We start from the raw sequence: 17,355 nt of genomic DNA on the forward strand, positions 1-17,355 counted from the left end.
TCCTTTTCCAAAGGAATAGCATTTTTGACTTCCGTTGTTCCTTCTCCAGAGGAACAGCATGTTTGCATGTTTTGCTGTTCCTTTTCCAAAGGAACAACATTTTTGATTTTTTGTTGTTCCTTTTCCAAAGGGACAGCGTTTTTTTTATTTCCGTTGTTCCTTTTCCAAAGGAACGGCATTTCTTGCGTCTTTTTTTTGTTCCTTTTTCAAAGGAACAGCATTTTTAGTTACTATTGTTCCTTTTTCAAAAGGAACGGCATTTCTGCGTGTTTGTTGTTCCTTTTTCAAAGGAACGGCATTGGAATGTCTTGCTGTTCCTTTTCCAAAGGAACAACATCTGAGTATTCTGTTGTTCCTTTTCCAAAGGAATGGTATTTGCATTTTTTTTGCTATTTGAGGTCTCTTGTTGGCCCTTTTTCCAAAACGAACATCACTTGCATGCTTTTGCTCTCCCTATGAAACAGCTTGTTCCTTTTGTTGATCTAAATTGAGGATGCCTATTGCTCCCGTTCTTTCAAGTCTTTTCGAATACAGTTATGCACTTATGCAATGGATACAGAATCACAACATACTGAAATCAGCCAATCATAAATCGTTATCTTTATAAGGCTCTGCATTGGTAAGAAGACAAAAGGAAGGACACACTTATTTATCATCTTTTGTTGTCATTGTTCTACTAATATTGCTATGATTGTTCATCTTTATCATGGCAACCCTTTTTTTTCCTCCTTGATTATTATCTAAGAATAAGAGCAAAGGGTTTATATCTACCTATTGAGATGTTAATACTTCTTCCACCATTCCTACTCTTAAGGAGTGTTGAACCACCCCTTGTGTATAAAAAATGGAAGGTACTTTGTGAAAAAGAAAGAAAAAAGTAAAACATGACTTATAAGTTGTCAAATGCAGGATAGGGGGTCTCATCAAGAGCCAGCCTACCATGATCATGAGGACGAAAGCGAAGTGGCATTCCCACTATGGCCGCCACACCAAGGATATGGTCCAAAAGGTATATCAAATAAAAAACCCTTGGAATAGGAGGTCTCATCACGAGCCGGCCGCCCACTTTTCGCTCCTTCCTTGTGAATGGCATTATGGTTAACTGGTCACCAGCCAACATAATGGCCTACATTTTGACATTACATTCCCTAAGTATACACAGCGGATCATGGTTCCTTGGGTTAAAACAACTCTGCCAAGGTTATGGACACCTGTCGGCAGCAGAGCACTGTTAATGGTATTGAAGTCACATTATTTACACCAATAGGTGAGTTATTAACCCCCTTCTGTTTATTATACCTTAAATAATTAATCATATATCATTCCCAAAATTATATAACGGATGTAAATTTATTATCACCAATCATGGCAGAACAATTGACAATGACCGCAGGAGATTTAGAAAGTACGACAGATGTCTTATCCTCCCAGCCTCACATCATATCACAGTAGCCTCTTACGTAATACGCGATCTAACTCTACGCCTCGATTTCGGTACTTTGCTGTTTTTCTAAACATGGCATATTTTTATACGTTGTTCCTTTATGACTCTGTTTCAGAACGGGCGTTGCTCCTTTATTTGACGGCTGGGACAACCTATCACATTGTGGGGGGAGAGGTTAACCTCATTATTCCCTGGATTACGTGTCAGCTCACTATTCGAGAAAGTTGTGTACTAGGGTATGGCATGGCTTAACGGCATGCTATTTTTATTTTTTTTTGCACAAATTGTTGTTCATAAGCCATTTCTATGGTATACTTTGTTTTTCTTGAACAAGTCTTGTGTCCATTAGCCTCTCTATGTTTCAAATAGCACGAACAATTTTCATTCCATTGAGAATTCATAGTGAAACCATGGGAGGAAGAGCGATCCGGAGAGAACCGCAGGTGTTGACAGTCTCCGCTGCTGCCTGAGAAATCCTAGCAAGAACACGGTGGCTGACTTATCTCAACCGCTTGCAGGAGTCTAACGAGACGGTGGCAATTGAATTCCTGTAGAATTTACAAGACGATTACTCCACAGTGAAGGGGAGACATATAGCAGTCACCGATAACATAATCGCAGAAGTCTCGGGACTACCAGCCACCGGACCTGTATGGACGCTTAAAAAGGAGAGATTACAGAAGATTATAGAAATCTTCTAGGATGAAGGCCAGAGCCTGGCAATTAAAAGAAAGGGAGTTCTTCCAGCAACGTTAGGAGAGTCCTGGGCAGAATTGGCAAGGACCGTTCAAAGCTACATCACCTGTAAAGGCAGAAAAGACATGGTAAGACCACGACATCTTAAACTCTTAGCTTTTCTAAAGTAGAAATGCTCTGTAAATTTACCTGCACTTTTGAATTCGTTACTTCATGACGTTGCACGGAGCTTAAAAAAGGCAAAGCATGTAGAGTCAGTTGTTAGTCATCATGGGTTAATTTGGTTAATTGTCAGTCATAGCCTCACTCAGCAGTAGAGCAGCTGGGAAGAGCTAATTGCAATGATAAATGGGGAGTTGACAACACCATCCCCAAAACGTAAGCATGCCACTAGTACACCTGAGTGTCCAAAAAAACGCAGAGAATTAGCAAAACAGAAACATGTCACCAGTACATCCGAGCGTCCAGAAAAATGCAAAGAATCGACAAAGTGTAAGCATGCCACCGGTACACCCGAACATGCAGAAAAACGCAAGAAATCGGTCCGGTTAGCACGAATACGAGGGAGGCTGGAAAAGCTCCAGGAAAACACCAGTCGGCCAGTAGAAATTGAAGATGAGCAACCCTCACAGCCAGAAGAAGAGGCCGAGCAATCTGAAGGAGAAGAGAAAGAAGAGGTCGAGCAATCTGAAGAGAAGGCCGAGCGATCCGAAGAAGAAAAAGAGGAAGGATCCGAGCAGTTTGAAACAGAAGCCGAGCAATCTGAGGAGGAGGAGGAAAAGGAACAGCAGGAAGGTAGCCCATTGCAGGACCCAGTGGGAGAAGATGAATTGGCCGCAGTCTTGGCCAATATGGGCGAATATGGCCAACCTTCCAGCCCATCAAACCTCCATGATGAAACGAAACCCCAGGAGGAAAATGCACCTGAAAAACCACATGCAAAGGAGGCAGAAGAAGAAAATATGCCTGTTCATGATAAAGAAACAATAGGAGATACTGAACAGGAACAATCCGTTCCTAACCAGAAGACACCGGAAGAAATTCTGGAGGAAGCAGGGGCAGAAAAAGAAGTTTCCCAAGAATTGACAGAACCAGTTAGGGTTCCTACCCCAGAACAGCCAGAGCAGAGTAATGAAGAAACACCCCAGAAGGAAGATCCAGGGACTAGTCACAGTCCAGGCCACAGTGAACAGCCTGTTGTTCCTTCTAAGGAAATTTTGGAAATTAAAGAATTGTGAAAGGAACAACAGAGATTATTGAACATAATAGTCCAACTCCACCAGCAGATTAGGATCCTGAAAGCAAGACAGAGGGTAAAAAGGACTTCAGGAAGGAAAAAGGTGACCACTTCAGCAAAACCCCGCAAGGCAAAAGGGCGGAGGATCAGAATTCGTCCTGCTATTCAAAACCCTGTCGAAAACCAAGCTGTTGTTCCAAATGATGTTGAGGGACAGACTGTTGTTCCATTTGAAAAGGAACAGCAACAGACTGATATTCACGTTAAAATAGAAATGGATGACATGATGACCTGTGATAAGGAAATTCAGACGGAGGCACCACTTTCAGGGGTGATAAGGGTTCTAAACTCAAAGCAATGCAATAGGAAAGTTCAGGTAAAACTCCCGGCCTCCACTGCTGCATGGAGAAGAGATCCAAAAACAGTAACCCTGCGAAAAGGGTTGAAGCAAGCTTAGCAAGAAGCAGAAAAGCTTAGAGAGAAAACGGTCCCTCGCGAAAAGTATGAAGAGCTACAGCAACAGCTTAGGAACGTCAATCAATCTGAAAGCCAGGCTTTTGAAGGTTGGCGGAAGGAACAAGAGAAAGTTGCAAAGGTAACTCGTAGGCTAGATATTGTTATCAAGCAGATGGATACCTTGTGTTCTTTATACAATGACGTCTTAGCATGTAGAGCCCCTACCAAAAATTATGCCTTGTTTTTAGTGGAACGGTATTTGCAATTAAAAATAAAAGTTGTTAAAGCAGGTGCTCCCATACAAATTAACACTGTCAATGATTTTATAGACTGCTGTAAGCACTACGGGGTAAAAGTCCAGAGACTGTTGTGTGAGTTCTATTTACATAACCTTGTACTAGACCAGGAGACTGAGCTGAACCCTGGCCCCTTTGTTGGAGACATCCAATTGCAGGCATTCATCTCATTTGGGGTTAATCAGATTAAATGGCTTAAAGCCTATAATACTTTCCAAAGGCAAGAAAATGGCTTAGATCTGTGGGTAAGGGTTGAGCCTAGGAACCCAGTACAGTTGTGGAAAGCACATAGAAACCTCATGAAGACTCTGAGTTTCATTGAAACATTAGGACCCATGCATGAGGCACTCATTCGACAGGGATTAGAATACTTTCTTTCTATCAAAGACCTTGCCATTGATGCAGCGAAATTTTGATATCAAATCTCTAATCCGAATATGCAGCTCAGGGAACCGTTTAAGTATGAAAATTTTAAATTAGCTGCCAATTGTTTGCAACTTTATGGCGAAAGCATTTTGAGAGCAGGGCCATCCTGGTTAGGATATAGGTTCCAGAGTCCAATTATTTGGCACCCTGCACCCAGATACCAAGCCCTGAATGAGATGCCTGAGGGTCAGACAGGCCATTTCTTTGACTACCTAGTTACTCATCATGGCTATAGGCCTCCACATGAGATTCCATCTCCAGCCTATTCTCTCACTACCTTGCATGTCAACTACAACATTTTCATGAGGGCATGAAACAGGGTAAACAGGGGGGTGTGTGGAGTACTAAAAGAGGTATGTTTTTTATGATCATTTCAGTATCTTTTCAGTATAACTTGCAAGCCTTTTTGCATCATGAACTTGGAAAACGATAAAGAATTATAACAAAACATGTGAGAGTAATATGCAAGACTAAAACGTTGACAATTGTCATTTCCTCATGCAGGAAGGAATGAAAATGAGAAGATGTCGTTCCAAAGGAAAGGACAAGGACGAGATAACCGTTGTCCCTTTGACGGGAGACCGAATGCAAACAAGGCAAAGCAAATCAAAGCGAATCGGCCTAGAAAAGGAGGTGGAGATATCAGCTCGGCGCAAAAGAGAAAAGAAATGATTGAGCATTAACGGTTCGGCGAATTGTTATAGACATTTTTGTGCCTTATAGCATGAAGCATGAAATGTCCATAATCAAAGGGATCCAAAGTCCCTAAAACATATTGTTCCTACCCCTAGAGGAACAAGGTCAGCAAACCACAACACTGAATAGCAGTTCTCCACCTGAAAACACTCAAAAACAAGCTAATTCTGGATCATGTCAACTGCTCCACTGAGCATCTGCGCTGAATGTCAACTGCTCCACTGTCTACCTGCACTGAATGTCAACTGCAAAGAAGGCTACCTGCGCTGGGCGAGTTGGGACATGTGGCACATTCATTCCTCAAGGTGTCAATGCCCAGGAAGCTTCCAAAATGACACTTGGATCAAGGAATTCGACTGGTGATGAGTAAGAGGGTCTAGATCTCCAAGTGGAAGCAAGAACCTCCAAGTGGACTCAAGAACTGAAGAATAACTGAAGTGGGGGAGGACACTAGTCAGCTTCATGCCAACCTCAAGCTGACTCATCCTTTCTCCAAAACTCCTATATATAGAGCTCTCTCATGAGGTCTAGGGGGGCGGGAATCTGGTGAATGTAAAGAAGTGCTGTTGGTTTGAGTTTAGAACTACTGGATGATTTGCTTTGAAGGAGGTGAAGAGGAGATTTCTTTCTGCTGGTAGGTGATGCTGGATTGGGCCTTTTATGGTTGTATCACTTCCTGAACTTTACTTCTTCCATTAATAAAGCATTTGAGGTTCTTCTATATGCATGTGTCTCAATGGTGTATTATTATACTTGTGTATTTGATTTATTCTAATCCTTGAATCAATTATGAATGTATGCTTCTTGTAGTTTCCCTCTCTTGCCATTTTGCAGGATCTTGGTGTAGCTGGGCCAGTGAAAGAGCAAGGAGCTGGGAGCAAGCAGCAAGGAGAGAAGATTGGATCAACCATTAGCGAAAGACATCGGTTAGTGGATCTCTTTCTCCCCTATTTTACTTTCATAAAGAAGAAATCTTAGATAGCTTTGCTTCGATTGCTGCTGAGGTACTATCACCCTTAGAGTGGGATAGGGTCATTCTGTATTGGATACTTTTCCCAACAACAAATTGGCGACTCCACTGGGGATCGTATCTTGTTCGTTGTTTGTGTTTTTGCTATTCATTTCTTAAACACAGGGAGTACTGAATCGAACTGCATTTGGATCTTTCAAATGCAAAGTAGAGGGCAGCTACTCTAGCTCAGTTTCTGGGCATGTTTATGATTTGAAGAGCTGATCCACAAGGACTCTGAATAGCTCTTAGTGATATCTTTTCATCCTCCTTTTCATCCTTTAGTGTGTACTTGATTGATAGCTTCTGATTTGGCCAAAAACTGTTGATTTTTAAGCAATCTGTAACCCGGAAACTGAGAAAAACGAGAGTTTCTCTCTTCATTGCAGGCACTGTGAAGGCAGTCTGCATTTCATCGCAGGTCCCGAAGGGGCTACCTGCGCTGAATGTCAAACTGACAGTGTACTACCTGCGCTGAACCAGTTAGGCCTTGTGCAACTGGGGTTCCCTGCTTTCTGTTTCCCTGTTTTCATCCTTGTTTTTGCAGCCTGTTGTCAGTCAATGTACCTATCTGAAACCACCTTTCTTTGCCACTATTCCGCCTCGGTTGTATAAAGAAACTGTATTTGTTCTTTGTGTATTTCTTACATCATTTGCAGTTTCCCATAACGAAAGTGAACTAGTCTTACTGTGGCCTCTTAGATCTAGACCTATGAAAAGTGTCGTTTTGATCTTAAGAGTTAGGTTGTTTGCTGTTCATAGCTGATTGAGCTTTTGCTTTCGTCATATGGTTTGAATTTATATATTTATAGTGTTGAAGCAAGTAAATCTTAAGGTGTCTTTTGATTTTGGACAAGCTTGTTTGCTTTCACTTGAAATTGAATTCAAAATTATACAACAGCTTTCTTTTTGTAGTACATCAACATTAAGAAAGAGAAAAGAAATACCTGCATTGTGCATGTGCATTTTGACAGTTTGCATGTTGATTTAGGAAAAAGTGCATTAGTGTGTGCTCTATGATCTGCGTGAAAAGATGATGTCTTTCTTTTCCCTCAGTAGTTAAGATTTTCATAAGTTAAAAGATTGAAAAGCTTGCTTATCATCTTAGACTGCATTTAGGAGTTGTACCATACATCTCGTGGTGATCCATAAAGGCAAACTGCTAAACACGATCAACCTTAAAATAAATTGAATTTACATAATAACGCTTTGAAACATAACGCAAACACATAGAGGTCTAAGCTAGAGACGTGTTCCGGCGTCGTTAAACGTGATATCTTAGCGTTGAGTGGTTGGGTGATTCCTCCACGGTGAAGCGATAAGTATCAATACAGACTTGTGCTCCCATGTACCGTCGCGTATATATTGGGAGACCCCTATAGGAACAAAGCCTTTATCCATAGGAAACCGTGTCGGCCGCCCTACTGATCGCAATGCAGTGAACACAGCATTCACGAAGATCGACCACTCGTACCGTAAAACATATTCTGTGGTTTTGCGAAAAGTTTGGCACACCCTCCGCCTAGAACTCCAAAGTAGTTTCTTTTGGCCTTTTTCAAACTCTATACTGAAAAATTCCATCCGAGCATTTGTCACTTCGGGCTCGTTAAAGCATCGAAGGAGACTAGAGTCATCTTTAGCTTTTTCTCGACTCTTAAAAAGTGAAAAAGCAAGTTGTGTCTAAAGCGTCATTATAAAATTTATTTTAAACGGAACATAATCACCTCCTATTCCTGCGTTGATCTATAGGTCGAGAACATGGAACGCACCAACCAAGGAATTCCACATGATGGAAATCCTAGTCCTTTCTCCTCTTGGGGAGAAGTTGGTGCGCCCCACATGGCCACATTGTCGCTTCCAGGACTGACAATTGGCCTGCCAATTTGGCTATTCTCAACCAATGTAGTTCAGAACACCATGGTTCCTGAACAGTCGAGTCAACAGTTAGATCAGTCTAGAGCTACCCACCAACCTTCTACTTCCTATAACTCTTCCTCCAATTCTTCATCTTCGCAAGGTAGAGCCGGCAAAAGCCAAGCTCCCATGGAGAAGAAGGAGAAGAAGAAGAGAGAGAAGAAGAAGAAGGAGCCTAAGGCGACTGGGGGCAAGCAAAATACATCTGACAAAAATCCACACACAGCACAGACCGGGCCTAAATCGCCATGTGTCATATGTAGAGGAGACCACTTCCATAGAGATTGTCCCTGTATTCCCTGGATACTAAGGGACTGGTCCCCTCGTTTGCACAGTTCGGGAGCATCAACCTCTGATAGCCATGTTGAATGCTTACCGTCAACTAGCGGAAGTGAAGGTTCAAGACAAAGAGGGGGAGCAAAATTCCCCTGTAGACTGTGTGAAGGCGATCACGCCATCCACCGTTATCCCTTCTTAGACGAAGCGAAGAGAGTTTTGTAAGATCGTCCGGTTTCACCGTTGAGAAGTCCTCCTGGATACAAAAAACTCGTGCCAAGTCCTTCGTTGGTTGAGAATACAGTTGGCCCGCTCAAGTGGTCAGCTGAAGCGTCAGTCATTGAAAATGAACCTACCGAATCCAGACCGGACGAAAGTCCAAAGGTCGAAACGGTAGTTGACCCGGTTCTCCCCTCAGAGGTTTCATCTTCAAATGACACCGTCACTGAAGATTCATCTTCAAATGACACTCTCACTGAAGAGAATAAGGATGGCACCATCCAGATTCTTTTCATCAACACCGACTCTGATGAGCATCAGGGCAATGCGCCCATTCCTTTATCGCAGGAAGGAACATCGTCAGGGTCATATCTGGCCGTGTGTTCGGTCCCACCACCAAGCAACCTGGTTGTATCCTTTGATTGGAACCAACTAGGCAGACCCCGGTTGCCAGCAAGTATACCATTCAGAATCATAGTCCAAATATACAGAATGGTAATGGTTGGCACTATCATTGATGAAGGGGCATCTGTGAGTATCCTTTCCTCTATTGCTTGGAATGCACTGGGTTCCCCAGCACTTTTGCCTGAGATAAGAAATCTCTCGGGTTTCGATAAAGGAACCAGTCGACCATTAGGGATCCTCCCCAATGTGCCTGTTACATTGAAAGGGAAGACCGTTCAAATGAACATGATGGTCGTTCAAGGACCCTTGGATTATAACCTACACCTTGGACGGGACTATATATATTGCATGGGAGCAATAGTCTCCTCACTCTTTAGAGTAATGTGTTTTCCACACGAACGAAGGATGGTCAAGCTCGTAGACCAACTTTCATTTCCGGGATCACGCATCGCAAATAGTCACATACCAACCCTGAATGGTCTATTCAATCAAGAAATGTCTCCACCCCCAGTCCTCCTTCCCGATGAGTGCGAGTGATTCGGAAAGATGGGACTGGAACCCAGGGGGCATGCATCCTGGTCTGCTTTAGGCAGAAAAAACCCTGGGTATAAGGTAGAATTTCCGCGAGAGAATATGACTAGTTCGTACCCTGTCCGTGGTTGGAAGAGGGGTTGTTTCGGAATAAGATTCTTTTGTCAAAGTCACGTGTTTGACAACAGTCATTCACCCTTGTCTACTTCAGTAGGCATTGCCGAGGAAGTGTTTTGTTTGAAATATTAACGAGACAATCTTTGGGTAACTAGAAAGAGGTAAGCCTCACCCTTTAAAACAAATGTTTTGACGGATAAGTAGGGGCAGCCTTGAAATTGTACTTTATACCTGGGGGCATGCAAACCTTTTGGAGTGCAAGCTAAGAGCGGTTATTTATCTGTTTTTGGGATTATCCGTTTCCGAACTTGCATAAAGGAAGGATATGGAGTAAAGCTTAGTGAAGATGAAACTCCTTAAAAAATAGAGATCTCACAGGAGACATTTCTTATCTTATGACTGGTATAATCGAGCAGTTTTAGCATAAAGTTCATGCTCGTTAAAAAATAAACGCAAGATCCGAGCAGTTTTAACGCGGTCTTCATGCTCGTTAAAAAATAAATAAAAGCAGTGAGCAATGTTTCCTCCAGAGTTTAAGCTCATTTTTATCTAAAAAAAGAACCTATCCCGGTAAATAACCACTGTGATCGTAAATTTATCAGCCATAAAAAGCCTTGGTCGTGTTTTTCACCTGCCACCTCCACTTTCATTTTGGCCGATCGTTCACCTCCATATGATTGTTTACCCATTTTGAGGAACAGCTGCGAAGAGTGATTTCACCTAGCCACCCTTGTGACACTGCCGTGATTGGAAAATTCCAACCTGTACCTGGAATCTGCTACTATCCCTGTTTATCACTCGTTCCTCAAAAGACTAGTCTTCTTTGAGCTCTTTTCATCTGACTCGTAAAATATGAAAAGTTTGCCGAGTTTTGGCCTTCCAGCTCGTTAAAATGACCGGAAGATCTATCCCTCCTCTAGATTTTAATCTTTTTGGACCTGAGGGATTATTGCACAAAAAGGTCGAGCGCTTGTTTTATTCGGCTCGTTAAAGTTATCGAAGACTCATCCCTTCTGTATTGTTTTATACTTTTTCAGACCTAAGGGATTAGATGACGAAAAAGGAATTTTGGAGTTGACTTTATGTAGCTTTTCAGACTCTCTAAAAATGAAAAGGGTCGAGTTTTCCTTGTCGTTAGACTCGTTAAAATGATAAATAGCGACAAACTTGTCTTTAGACGAGAACGAGTTTCCCTATCGCTAGGCTCGTTAAAACATAGCGATGGGCTTGCCCGAAGGGCAGGTTATAGAACAAGCATATGTTATGCTCCTCAAGCTTAACAAAAATAAAGAGGTACTGGTCAGAAATGACTGGTGAAAAATTGGGAGAACCTCAAAGCTTTAATGGTAGCAAGTCGCTCTTGAACATGACACTTTTCCTCCGTATCACATCGGGTTGGGTTGTTTCATTCACCGGTCTCATCACCATGGTCTCGCCAAACCATCCACATTTGGGGTAATGCTACTGATCCATCGCATCAGTGTCGTTATATGTTCAAGAGATGTTGTTTAGAAAGAGTCAACCGTGCCCCATCCACTGCCATACATTATCCTTCATCCATCCATGACCGCCACCCTGAATCATATGTCACAGATTGTTTTCATCTCCATTAAAATCATTAGCTCCATTCCGTGTCACTGATGTGGGATTCATTAAGGCCCTCCTTTGACGGATCGCTTCTTGTCGACTTCAGCTTATTATCCAAGAAGTTGATCTAGGAACAACCCCCTCAGTACTTTGAAGCTTGCATGCCTCAATGGCAAGTTTCTCACTTCCGGCGACAGGTATACATCAATGACCTTCGACCAGAAGATTTTGCGTGGTGTTCGACGCCAAGTCCTTTATTCACACCACGTGAATTGTACTGCAGTACCTTGAGGGTCATTATCATTATCGGTGATTCCTCTCGCGCTTCTTAACGGTTTACATCATTGACCGGTAATCAAGCGATGTCTTTCCATGTTCGACTTCAGCACAATTCTCACATGGATCGACTTGTACTTAGAGTGAAGATCGAACGAGTTTGAAGACCCCGGATCTAGTTTCATCCATCTGGGTTGCGATATATATTCAGGAAATATAAAGACATTTGACATGTACATCATTACAGCAGATGATCATCCTACTCAAAGGATGATAATTTCAGCAGAGAATTATCAGTCTACCATCAAACAATCGTCTGTTCTATGTACCAAAATGAATTTATAAAGCTGAGCATGGGAATGCCCGCCTCAGCTAGATCATGAAAGCAGAATGAAAAATAATGTATTGTATTGTATTTTATTACAGGTCACCTCTCAGCGATTGAATGAACTTCGGATCCTCCTGATAAAGCATTTCACCCGATAAATGACCTCATACTTTAGGGGGCAACTGTTATAGACATTTTTGTGCCTTACAGCATGAAGCATGAAATGTCCATAATCTAAGGGATCCAAAGTCCCTAAAACATGTTGTTCCTAACCCTAGAGGAACAAGGTCAGCAAACCACAGCACTGAATAGCAGTTCTCCACCTGAAAACACTCAAAAACAAGCTAATTCTGGATCATGTCAACTGCTCCACTGAGCATCTGCGCTGAATGTTAACTGCTCCACTGTCTACCTGCGCTGAATGTCAACTGCAAAGAAGGCTACCTGCGCTGGGCGAGTTGGGACATGTGGCACATTCATTCCTCAAGGTGTCAATGCCCAGGAAGCTTCCAAAATGACACTTGGATCAAGGAATTCGACTGGTGATGAGTAAGAGGGTCTAGATCTCCAAGTGGAAGCAAGAACCTCCAAGGGGACTCAAGAACTGAAGAATAACTGAAGTGGGGGAGGACACTAGTCAGCTTCATGCCAGCCTCAAGCTGACTCATCCTTTCTCCAAAACTCCTATATATAGAGCTCTCTCATGAGGTCTAGGGGGGCGGGAATCTGGTGAATGTAAATAAGTGCTGTTGGTTTGAGTTTAGAATTATTGGATGATTTGCTTTGAAGGAGGTGAAGAGGAGATTTCTTTCTGCTGGGAGGTGATGCTGGATTGGGCCTTTTACGGTTGTATCACTTCCTGAACTTTACTTCTTCCATTAATAAAGCATTTGAGGTTCTTCTATATGCATGTGTCTCAATGGTGTATTGTTATACTTGTGTATTTGATTTATTCTAATCCTTGAATCAATTATGAATGTATGCTTCTTGTAGTTTCCCTCTCTTGCCATTTTGCAGGATCTTGGTGTAGCTGGGCCAGTGAAAGAGCAAGGAGCTGGGAGCAAGCAGCAAGGAGAGAAGATTGGATCAACCATTAGCGAAAGACATCGGTTAGTGGATCTCTTTCTCCCCTATTTTACTTTCATAAAGAAGAAATCTTAGATAGCTTTGCTTCGATTGTTGCTGAGGTACTATCACCCTTAGAGTGGGATAGGGTCATTCCGTATTGGATACTTTTCCCAACAACACGAATCCCTCAGGATCAAGGATCCTGAGGGATCGTTGTTTTATCTATTTTTATACTTAGACATCTCCGTCGTCACCCTTATAAAAGGGACAGCAATGTTAGCTCGGGAGGGAGTTAGACATGATTATGTTTTTATGTAATTTCTGTTAAGATCAAAACTTTGATCATCGAGTCTCGATAAGAACTGGTTCATTATAATCTTACTTCATGCATTAATACAAACTTGGTGATTACTTCATCTCTGAGTCTAGATTAACCTCAAGCGGTGTAACCCTAGAGGCTAAGGGTCCGGCCCTGGAGGACACTTGCTCTTGTATTATTACGTTTACCTTCTGCATGGTTTGCTTATCGTCGTTATTTGGTAATCTAATGTGTTTTATAAGTTTACTTCACATGCTCTGTTATGTTTAATTCATTAAGGTTTCCACAGACAGAACTATTGTATTGACTCTACATCATATGATTGTTCCTTCCAAAGTTGATCTAATATCACTAGTCTTGATAGAATACTGTTACTATTCCAATTCAGAGCTTTTGTGTTTTACATTCACGTCACAAAATTCATCTTGGGAGTTATGTTCTTCACGATTGTTAAATTGATGAACAATGTTGTTCTATTTTGAAACGCATTCGTATTCCTTCTAACTGAGATTGATGCTTAGATCGGATTACTATTTAAGAGTGTTGTGTATATATATGGTTTTCAAGCGTTGTTCCATAACCTATCAGTAATCAGTGTTATTCCATTGGTGTGTGTTGTTCGACCTGCCTTAAGAGTGAAAGATTGTCGTTTGATTATGATTAATGCATTTGATTTGATAGATTAAGTTTGTTACTGCTTGTGAGACTTAGTTGATGTTCTATTTCTTAGTTGTTGTTCCATTTAAGAGATTGTTGTTCCATTTCGGATTTGTTGTTCCATTGTAGACTTGATGTTCGATTTCTTATTTGTTGTTCCATTTTCGTATCTATCGTTCCATTTACAGGCATTTGTCATTTTGGTGTGGGAGACGATCTAAGGTTGTAGTGAGCCGTGGAATTTACTGTCTGGCTCCCAGATCCACGATCTGCTCTCTGATTTCCTTTTCCTTCAGTTTCCAAAGGGATGAGTTACCGCTACTGAACCCTTGACTGATAAAGTTTCTTAGCCTTTTGAATGTGTGATTTCCTCTTTTGAAGTAGTTAAGCTGTAGACAAGCATCCGTTTACTCTTGTATTTCTGAACGTTGTACTACTAGCATTACTCTGACAAATGATAGCCTCAGACTGAGACACTCTTTGAAATAACAAAACGCTCCCGGATTGACATATTAATGTGAGGTAATTAGAGGTGAAAGAGACCCTTTTTATAGCTCTACAAGGAGGGTCCTACAGTTGTCAAAGCAGTACAAAGTGGGGGATTGGTACTTATACCAAAACCACACTAAGATCTGAATCTATGGATGTGAATTGCCACCTTACAAATTGCCTAGATACCTCCCCATGAGATTGTTTACTCTGGAGTACTACAGGAAAATGATCAATTCAGATGAGGTGCACTTTGTAAAAGCCAAGAAGAAAGCCCAACTCAGGATAAAGGATCAGCTGGGCCCATTTATTTGTAATAGTAGGGAAGTAGGAAAGGAGGCAGATGAAATCCTCCAAAGGTTGAAACCAAAATAGAGTTTTGTATGGAATTATGATCCCTTAGACTTTATTTGTAATAGGAGACAAAAGAATAAACTATCTCCTTACATCCACCACAGGATCCCTGAAATAGAACAATATGCTAATCAATCTGAATGGGTGGAAGGCACTTTGATAGATCGAGATAGCACAAAGGTTGTTGTTGATAATGTTTTGATAGATTTAGACAGAAGACTTGATGAGGATTCCTTTGTACAGGTGCCAGGAGAGTCTCAATCTCAAAGGCAATCCCAGGGACATAGTGAGCAGACAGTAGAGGCAGGACCATTAGGGAAACCAGAGTCTTCAGATCAAGCAGGGCCATCAAACCAACTAGAGCTTTCAGAACGACCAGAAGAATCTGAATAGCCTGAAATTTCAGAGGAGCTTGCTCAACCTGAACAAATCATGAGCAGTCCTCCTATTTTGCAAAATCCTCTAAATGAGGAGAAGAACCTTAATAGAGATAAAGAGGAGGCCACTCCTTCATGTCATTTACTTTCATCATCAAAGTTGCTAAAAGAATGTGGATGATAATGGAACATTTACAAAGTCAAGTGATTAATTTCCCCATTCATTTTAAATTTAAATTCACTAATTTCCCATGAGTAAAGGCAAAAGTACCTAAAACCTTAAGTTAAAGGGGCTTAGAGCATTTCTCTGACTTCTGGAGGGGCCGGACCCTCGTCCCAATAACTTATAGGATCCAACTACTGAAACCCCCTTACTAACATTCACCCCCTTCATAATTCATTCATTTCATCTAAAAAATCCCTTTTCCTAAGGTGAAATCACTATTTTCCTAGGGAAAGTAATTGCCCCCATGAAAAACCCCTCTTTAAAAAAAAACCCACAAAAAGCATTTAGCCTAAGTTATAATGTGTAGGTGCAAATATGTAAATAAATGTTAAACACATTATACTTGGTGTAAAAACCCACTTTTCCGCGTTCATTTCATATTAACTTTAATTTTCATTATATTTATTTAACTCCCAAAAATAAGACCCTTCCCCGTATACTTTATTAAAACCCATATGATAATATCCCGCCAGGAGGTTTGAAATATAAACCTTATTAGTACTAATTAAGAACCATAACCCTCCACCGAATAAAAATGGTTAATTAATCAACCAGTGATTAATTAATAACCTATTCCACCAATCAATTCACCCCCGACGTCATTAAGCCCTCCCTAATCCACATTTAATATCCTGTTGGGCCCCTCCATTAACTCCTCGATCACTGTATGATCTCACCCCTTCAGATCCAACAACTGACGCTCATATCAGGCGGTCTCTGAAGGCCGACCTTTACCCACCCGATGTGAGCAGTTTCATTGTTCACCCCGCCGCTACATGGCACCCGCTGAATGGCATCGGATGGCCTCCCCCCAAAACCACTTATCCCGAAAAGTGGTGTGATGGATTCCACTTACCGCCTCCACTACACGCCAAAATGTCACATCCCCCGATTGGCGCCAACTGTCATTTTTCCAATGTACCCGCCAATATCATTGACTTTACACATAAAATCAAAAAACTTGTAGTTTTTTGTTTTTTATCATGAAAAGAGCATTCTGACTTCCATGCAAATCATTAAGTACGTCAACTATCAACCTGCTACCAACCGTCAAATTTCCATAGCCACTGAACTCCAAACTACCTTGCAGACCCGTGCGCTTCCTACAAACAGTGCACAACACCATTACTCCATTCAAACAGCTGAAACCAGGTATTTACCCCATTTCCACTGAGAAACCTTGTTTTCTTGTTGAACCTGAACTAAATTTCTTTAAATACTAAGTAATTTAGTAAATTAAGCTACCTGGTAGTCCTGAAATACTCTGTAATAGACCAATTTTTCCCAATTTCCCTAAAACCCTTTGCCTCCGTCCTTGAATCCACAAGAACCAAGGATGGATGCCCCAATTGCATTAAATATCATGCCCATTATGACTCCTCACAGGGATTTAGACCACCTTCCACTTGCAGACAAAGATTTCCAGATTAAAGATACCTCTGTCTCAAAATCCCCTTTGAAACTTTTCTGCAAGTACAGAGACCAGTACCTAAACCATGAAGACTACATTGGACTTTGGGAATCAGGTTTACCCAAGTACCAGTTCCCCAGAGTGCATATATTCCCAGAGATTGTACATTACTGCCACATGAACTATGATCCTATCCAAAGGGCAGTAAGAACCCCTGACCAATCTATTCTGTTTACCATTACTGCTGAATCTATTAATGAAATGTTACAGTTACAACCAAGCCAAAGCCTGACTCCTCTTTCCATTGGAGATATGTTGAACAGATACCCTACCCTTTCTTCAATCAGACTTGCTAGATTGTACCAGACCTTCATCAGGGAAGAACAGTATACCCCAAAGGACTCTCCCCCTTATTTATGGACTATATTCTCCAACCTTGGCCAAGACATCATAGATATGATATCCAGTGTGCTAGGCTACACCACTAGTGAATTTGTTGATGAGATCATAATATCCTTCATGTCAATCTACTCTCCTGGCC

The sequence above is a fragment of the Pinus tabuliformis genome, chromosome 8, assembly GCF_031772625.1.
Source record: "Pinus tabuliformis cultivar Carrire ecotype Pingquan chromosome 8, CPIR1, whole genome shotgun sequence".
NCBI classification, from domain to species: domain Eukaryota; kingdom Viridiplantae; phylum Streptophyta; class Pinopsida; order Pinales; family Pinaceae; genus Pinus; species Pinus tabuliformis.